This window comes from Rana temporaria, chromosome 9, assembly GCF_905171775.1.
Source record: "Rana temporaria chromosome 9, aRanTem1.1, whole genome shotgun sequence".
In the NCBI taxonomy this organism is placed as follows: domain Eukaryota; kingdom Metazoa; phylum Chordata; class Amphibia; order Anura; family Ranidae; genus Rana; species Rana temporaria.
Window position 1 is genome coordinate 159,854,143 of NC_053497.1, and position 8,050 is coordinate 159,862,192.

The 8,050-nt window shown below is 42.0% G+C and overlaps 1 protein-coding gene across 1 annotated transcript in view; it reads right to left on the reverse strand.

Annotated features, from left to right (window-relative positions):
• Window positions 1-7,243, reverse strand: part of LOC120914250 (neural cell adhesion molecule L1-like) — a 98,316-nt gene extending 91,073 nt beyond the window's left edge. Inside the window, exon 1 of the mRNA XM_040324874.1 lies at window positions 7,093-7,243. The gene's annotated coding sequence lies outside the window, so the exon portion shown is untranslated. The remainder of the gene's footprint in view (window positions 1-7,092) is intronic.
• Window positions 7,244-8,050: the final 807 nt, after the last annotated feature.

Genomic DNA, 8,050 nt, shown 5'->3' on the forward strand with positions numbered 1-8,050 from the left:
AGGCCCTTTGAATGATAAGGTCCTCTTTAGCAAAAAAGAGGGGAGCTTGGAAAGTGGAATTAGGGAGAGGTAGCTGAGAAGGGTGGTGGGGGAGGAGGGGGGATGCACCTCTGTTGTTTTAGGCCAATCCCCAATTAGGCCTGCACCCACGGCAACCGTAAGACTAGAGGTTCATTAGTGGGTGCCTCTCTAGAGGGTGGGGTTAAGGGGGGAGGTGGTTAGTGGAATATTTAGAAGTAGGGGAATTAGAAAAAGGGGGAGGGCGTTTGGAGTTTATATATTTTTTTCTCTCTCTCTCTCTTTCTGCCCCTCTCTGTGTTGTTCTCCCCCGCTTCCAGGATGGAGGGAATAAGGTTAACCACTATTAACGCTAAAGGACTTAACGTCCCTGAGAAAAGGAGAATGCTTATAAGCGAGTTACAACAAACCCGCGCAGATGTAGCATTCATAAAGGAGACACATTTTAAGAAAGGGGGTCCCCCATATTTACAAAATAGATTTTATCCCTGCACATACCATGCATGTAACCAGACCTCAAAGTCAAAAGGGGTATCAATTCTAATCTCAAATCGGATACCTTGGTCCCTGTCAGACAAACTGGTGGACACAGAGGGTTGTTTTATTTTCTTAAAGGGACATATTGGAAGCACAAACGTGACATTGGTGTCGGTTTATGCACCAAATGTGCACCAAGATGTCTTTTTGAGTAAAACTCTGAGTAAGTTGGCGAGATTCGCAGAAGGGAAGTTGATCTTAGGGGGAGACCTCAATATAACACTAGATCCCAAGGTCGATACATCAACTGGGGTTTCTTCCATATCAGGGGGGACCAGGAGGGGGATCTTGCAGAAGTTACAGGAGATGCAGTTGGTGGATGTTTGGAGGTTGAAAAAGACTACATGTTTTTCTCCAACGTGCATCAGATGTACTCTCGCATAGACCTTTTCCTGGTGCCACACTATCTGTTGACGGCGGTAAACAAAGTAAAAATTGGAAATATAACATGGTCGGACCACGCGCCAGTGACGTTACATATTGCTTTGTCAAGTATAGCCTCTGCACTGGAGTGGCCATGGCGTTTGAATGAAAGCCTGCTGCAGATCCCCGAAATTCGGGAAGACATAGCAAAAGAAATGGAGGCATACTTTCGTATGAACGACACTCTTGGGAGTGACCTGGCCATGATTTGTGAAGCACATAAAGTAGTGATAAGAGGGATCTTGATTAAACATGGCTCTCGATTAAAAAGAACACGACAAGGACAGATAGCAAACCTGTTAAAAGAAATTCAGGCACTAGAAGTACAACATAAGAAAGCGCAGACACTGCTAGTGGGGATAGAATTGGCACATCTGAGGAGACAACTGACAGACCTACTTAGATATAAAGCAAAAGCGGCAATACAGGCAGGGAGAAAAGCAACATATGAACTAGGGGAAAAGTGTAGTAAAATCTTGGCAGGGAAACTTAGAGAGAAAGGGAAGAAAGTATTCATCCCCCACATTAAGGGGGAAAATGGACAGTCACTCGCACTTCCCAAAGACATAGCCAAGAGATTTAGAGAATACTATGCGTCCCTCTATAACCTAACTCCAACTCAGGGAAATCAGAACATGATGGAAGAATACCTTCTCTCCACACATCTGCCTAGGTTATCATCACCAGACTGTAAAAAACTAGAAACACCTACCGTATATCAGTAGAGGAACTAGAGACAGTGATGAAGACAGTTAAACATGGGAAGGCTCTGGGCCCAGACGGATTTACGATCCAATACTATAAATGTTTTCTCCCAACCCTGGGGGCATACATGACAAGGGCCTTCAATGAGATCGGCCGGGCTTCCGCACTGCCGCCAGAGGCACTTATGGCATATATCTCGGTAATTCCGAAGGAGGGGAAAGACCCGGCGGAGTGCGGGAGCTATCGCCCGATCACATTGCTGAATATAGATCTAAAACTTTTTACGAAACTGCTTGCCTCTCATCTACAGCCCTTGCTAACTCAAATGGTACACCGAGACCAGGTCGGATTTATCCCTACCCGAGAGGCAGGGGATAATACTGTAAAGGTTCTCAACCTGGTACATTATGCCATCAAAACAAAAACGTCCTCTATTTTTTTGAGTACGGATGCGGAAAAAGTGTTTGATAGGGTCAGTTGGAGTTTTATGTTTGAAGTACTGAAACAAATGGGAATAGGAGAACACATGCGGAAATGGATAGCAGGAGTATATGCAACATTCCGGGCATCAGTAAAAGTAAATGGTATCTACTTGAAAACCTTCAAAATTTCAAATGGAACGCACCAGGGGTGTCCACTATCCCAGATGTTGTTTGCACTCTCATTAGAACCTCTTTTGAATAGGGTAAGGCAAAACCCAGATATACAGGGTCTTCAAATAGGTGATCAGAAATATAAAATCTCTGCCTATGCAGACGACCTGTTGTTCTCACTATCCTGCCCCCAGCTCTCATTGCCAAACTTGATGAAGGAAATGGAAGGGTATAGGACATTAGCAGGCCTGAAGATCAACTATGCAAAATCAGAAGCAATGGGGGTAGCCCTCCCTATAAAAGTACAGCAAAACTTACAACCCAAGTTTAAGTTTAAGTTTAAGTGGGTAGGGTCGACATTGAAATATCTAGGGATAAACATACAATCAAGACTAGAGAAGGTATTTGCAGTAAATTTCCCACCAGTATACAAGGAAGCATGGGCCAGATTCACATAGAACTGCGGCGGCGTAACGTATCGTAGATACGTTACACCACAGCAAGTTTTCTTCGCAAGTGCCTGATTCACAAAGCACTTGCGATGAAAACTATGCCGGCGGCCTCCGGCGCAAGGCGGGCCAATTCAAATGGGCGTGTGCCATTTAAATTAGGCGCGCTCCCGCGCAGGACCTACTGTGCATGCTCAGTTTCGCAATTCCCATCGTGCTTTGCGCGCCGTGATGTCATTTTTTCGAACGGCGACGCGCGTAGCGTACTTCCGTATTCCCGGACGTGTTACGCAAACGACGTTAAATTTTAAATTTCGACGCGGGAACGACGGCCATACTTTAGACAGCAATACGATTGCTGACTAAAGTTAGGGCACCAAAAAAAAAGACTAACTTTGCGACGGGAAACTAGACTAGCGGCGACGTAGCGAACGCGAAAATCCGTCGGGAATCGCCGTAACTCCTAATTTGCATACCCGACGCTGGTTTACGACACAAACTCCCCCCAGCGGCGGCCGCGGTGTTGCATCCTAAGATCCGACAGTGTAAAACAATTACACCTGTCGGATCTTAGGGATATCTATGCGTAACTGATTCTATGAATCAGTCGCATAGATACTCTGAGAGATACGACGGAGTATCTGAGATACTCCGTCGTATCTCAGCTGTGAATCTGGCCCCATGTTCCTTATTAGATAAATGGCAACAGGGATTTCACTCTTGGTCTGGCTGCTGTAACATCATCAAAATGAATATATTACCAACATTTTTGTATTTGTTTCAAGCCATACCAATAGGAATTCCGGGGGCCTATTTTAAGCAAGTAAACATGCTGTTTACTAAGTTTATCTGGGCCAATAAACAACCAAGGATAAGTAGAAATCAAATGACCCTTCCCAAGTGCTTAGCAGTTCCAGATGTGTCTAAATATCATCAAACAGTTCACTTGGGAAGAGTCATAGATTGGCACAGACACAAAGACCTCAAATTATGGATAGAGCACCTTGGTGTTACGCAAATTTGCCGGAACATCTTAAAAAACATCCCTTTATAGGACCAACGTTAGCTATAAGTGCAAAAATCTGCCAAAACCCTAAATACTCGTCAAAGTTTTCCCCACTATACCCAGTATTGGGAAATCCAAGTTTTGGACCGGGGATGGAAACTCAGAGAGAGGGAGAGAGGGACTATAGCCAGGTATCACACTTTCTCCAATCAGAGACATGCCCCACAATCTCGGCCCTGACGCAACCAGGGGGCCTATTTGAAATAAAACACAGGCAGGCAATACAACTGCGACACTTTCTGGAGTCACTGGAACCAATAAGCAGGTTTAAACTGGAACTGACTAAATTTGAAACATACTGTAATGAGAAGGAACCCCTCGATCGAATAATTTCAAAGATATATACGTTGCTAATAGCCCCACTAGAGAACTATGAGATGCCAGCAATTAATAAGTGGGGGAGGGACTTCAATAAGATCTTTACACCAGCCCAGTTTCAAAAGATGATATACCTGGCTTTAAATACATCAATATGTACCAGAACGCAGGAATCAAATTATTGACCAGGTGGTATTATACGCCAGCAAAACTAGGAAGGTCTTTTCCTGAAGCTTCAGACCTGTGCTGGAGATGCAACGTAGCGCAAGGAACTCTGCTACATATATACTGGACATGCCCTAAAATTAGGCAATATTGGAGGGAGGTACGAAAGATATCTCAAAAAATTGTGGCATGTACCGTGCCGGATGATCCGGGGTTCTTTCTGTTGCATCTCTCGCAATTACCTTTACAGGTATATAAAAACTTGGTATTATGCCACATGGTCAATGAGGCTTAAGCGTGTATAGCAAAAAATTGGAAAAGCACTAGGCCTCCAACAATTGCTGAATGGCTCAACAGGGTGAGAAACGTGGGGGCCATAGAGGACCTGGTATTAACGGCACAAGACAGAAAAGAGCAATACAATAAAACTTGGTCAAAATGGAACATATTTGTCCTGTCAGAAGAAGGGAAGAGATTATTGGGAAACACAGGTGGGAAATAGGTTTGCTCGAGAAACGAGAAATATGGGGGAGACCAATATTCATGGACCCTCAGGGGGGCAGGGGAAAGGGGAGTGGGGAGAGTAAGGGGTAGGGGGGGGGACTAGAAGATATTTGGGGGGGTTCTCCTTTTCTGTTTTTTTTGGGGGGGGGGGAGAGATGGGGGATTATAAAAATTTTAAAAGAAGCAAAGAGAAATAAAAGATAAGGATACTCAGGAGGAAGAGGGGTATAATATTGTGTTTCTTCTCTGTGGCGGGATATATATAAAAATATATGGAAAGTAAAGTAATGTTAACAAAGAAAGAAGAAAGGGAGGAGACTAAAAACAGAATTAAAGAATGTAATGGGATGAAAAATGTACCATGTTTTGGAATATAATAGAACCTATAAATGTATCGATAGAGATATCATGTTCTTGAAATATATATAAATAAAGAATATTTAAAAAAAAAAAAAAAAAAAGTCACCGCTCACTTTCAGCAATCCTAGACATAATTCTAAAAAGTCCCACTTTTAGCAATTGAAAATGTACATTAAGCTGATGGTTATTCTGCCTGCATTGGCTGCTAAAAAGTAGGGCTGTGCAAATTAACTTTTAATTAATCGATTAATCTTTAATTTTTTTGATCGATCAAAATCTTTTTGATCAATTAAAATTCTTTTGATTGGTACTCACCTCTCCGCCGGCTTCTGGGCCTTCAGGGAGTTCCATCGGAGATCCAGTAACGTCACGGACATCGGTGGGGCTTGCCGTGTCCATCTGAAGGGCTCCTTTACTGTGCCTTCATATCTGCATGCCGGCGGGACCTTACTATCTGCCACACGCAAGGGCTGTTACACTTTCCTCTATCACTTCCCTCTATCAAACTGGGATTCTACAACCATCCACTGGGAGTTGTGTTAGTTCCCTTCATGGGACATCTACATGCCGACGGACTGATGTTAACCCCCCTGGTGGTATTCCAGAGTCTGACTCTGGGTTACATTTTTGTGCTGTGATCGGTAACCCCAAGTCAGACTCGGGCTCGTCCCGCTGAATCCACAGGCTTGGTTTACTTACCTTGTCCCTGGATTCAGCAATGCCACCGCGCTGTGTGCCGCCGATCTCCGTTCCCTGTGACGTTACGACGCACGGGGGCGGAGAACGGCGCCAAATTCAAAAAGGTAAACAAACACCTTACATACAGTATACTGTAATCTTATAGATTACAGTACTGTATGTAAAAAATACACCCCCCCCCTTGTCCCTAGTGGTCTGCCAAGTGTCCTACATGTACTTTTATATAATAAAAAAACTGTTCTTTCTGCCTGCAAACTGTAGATTGTCCATAGCAACCAAAAGTGTCCCTTTATGTCAAAAATGGTTTTAGAGCAGCTAGAAAACAGCGATAATAAATTATAATCACTTGCAGAATTGTGTGATAGCGATTTGTGGGGAAATTTGTCATAAAAAAATAAAAGTAATGACAGTGACAATTCTGCAACTGAGCAAATTTCAGTGATTTTGAGTAGATTACATTATTGAATAATTTTTATTATAATTATATTATTATTTGTTATAATGATTTATAATTATTTATTATATTATAATTTATCATTTTGTTTTAAAAAAAAAATCATACCCGGGATGCCTACTAGACTCTTGTTTGGATAGTTTTAAGTGAGTTATTCCTAAGAATTACAGGCCTAAAGTATAAAACGCCAAATTTCCTTGCAAATAATGGTACTGCTTTCAGCACCTTTTTTTCTGAAATAATCATACCGCTAGGGAGGTTAACCTCTCCTCATCTGGATTTAGCAGTGGTATCGTTGTGCACATTTTGATACCAGTATCATACTTAGCTACAGTACATGTTTTTATGACTGCTTTTGGTACCGTTTGGTATTACTCGCACCATTTTTACAGTTTATGTAGCTACATCGATTTTATCTTTAGTGCAATATTTATTTTGTTACCTACTTGAAGACTATAAAAGTTTTAATGCTATTCCCATCGAGTGCTGCCTTTGTGTGTTTTTTGTATCCTGCTATCCATTTTCCAGTGGTTGGTAGCTGCACTGGGAATCAGCCTAAAAGTAGTTGGATCTGTATGTGCGTTATAATTAATCGAAATTAGTCAATTAACCGATTTAAAAAAAAAAAAAAAGATTAATCGAACAGAAATATTTTGATCAGTAACAGCCCTACTAAAAAGGGATAGCCAAAGGTGAGGTAGCAGAAACAACCTATTCTCCTATCTTCATTCAAAGTATAAAAACAAAACAAAGGGAAGAATACAAAATTAGACTAAAGTTTAGTAGACTTTTATTTCATACCTTTTACAGGTTCCCCATTAATTTTCCAGGTAATCTTGGGTTTGGGCTTGCCATCTACATCACAGGTGAATTTTACATGTTCTCCTGGACCACGGATTTCATCTTTTGGTCTGTTAACCCAATGAGGGGCAGCTAGCAAGGTAAACAATGTAAGAAAAATAACATCGTAAGTAAGAAAAAAGTAATATGTAACCAATAGATGATATTGTTATGATAGACTGCCATAAGAAGAAAACAAAATGTTTTTATTTTTTTTAATACAGCTTACCTGTAAAATCCTTTTCTTGGGAATACATCACGGGACACAGAGCCTTAATTACTTAATAGGTTATGTAGTCACCACGGGTTATTGGACACTGGCAAACCCAATTAAAATTTAGTTCCTCCCCTATATAACTCCTCCCAAATGGAGAGTACCTCAGTTTTGTAGCAATAAGTGTTCCACGTTTAACTCCGAAGAGGGGTGGGAGCTCTGTGTCTCATGATGTATTCCCAAGAAAAGGATTTTACAGGTAAGCTGTATTAAAAATCCTATTTTCTTGATCATACATCACGGGACACAGAGCCTTAATTACTTAATGGGATGTCCCATAGCAATGCTAACATTTGAAGGGAAGGGAGACACAGATCAGAATAATACTTGTTCTTCTGTCTGCAACTCACCACCGTAATGCAAGGCTTTCTTCCTGGTGTGCAGAAAGCCTCTTGAGGGGGCGAGCAGGAGTGTCAGGACGCCCACTAACACACAGCTCCTTTCTCTATCTGCAAAGTAGAATTTCCTGACTTGCCTGCTCGCCCCCTCCCTCTTCAAGAGGCTTTTTCCACACCAGGGAGAAAGCCTCGCATTATGGTGGTGAGTTACAGACAGAAGAACAGGAAGTGAGGATTTCTCAGAGGAAATAAGGATATTTAAAAGCAAAATTGAAGGATGAGGTAAGTGAAGGAGGACTGCACTAAG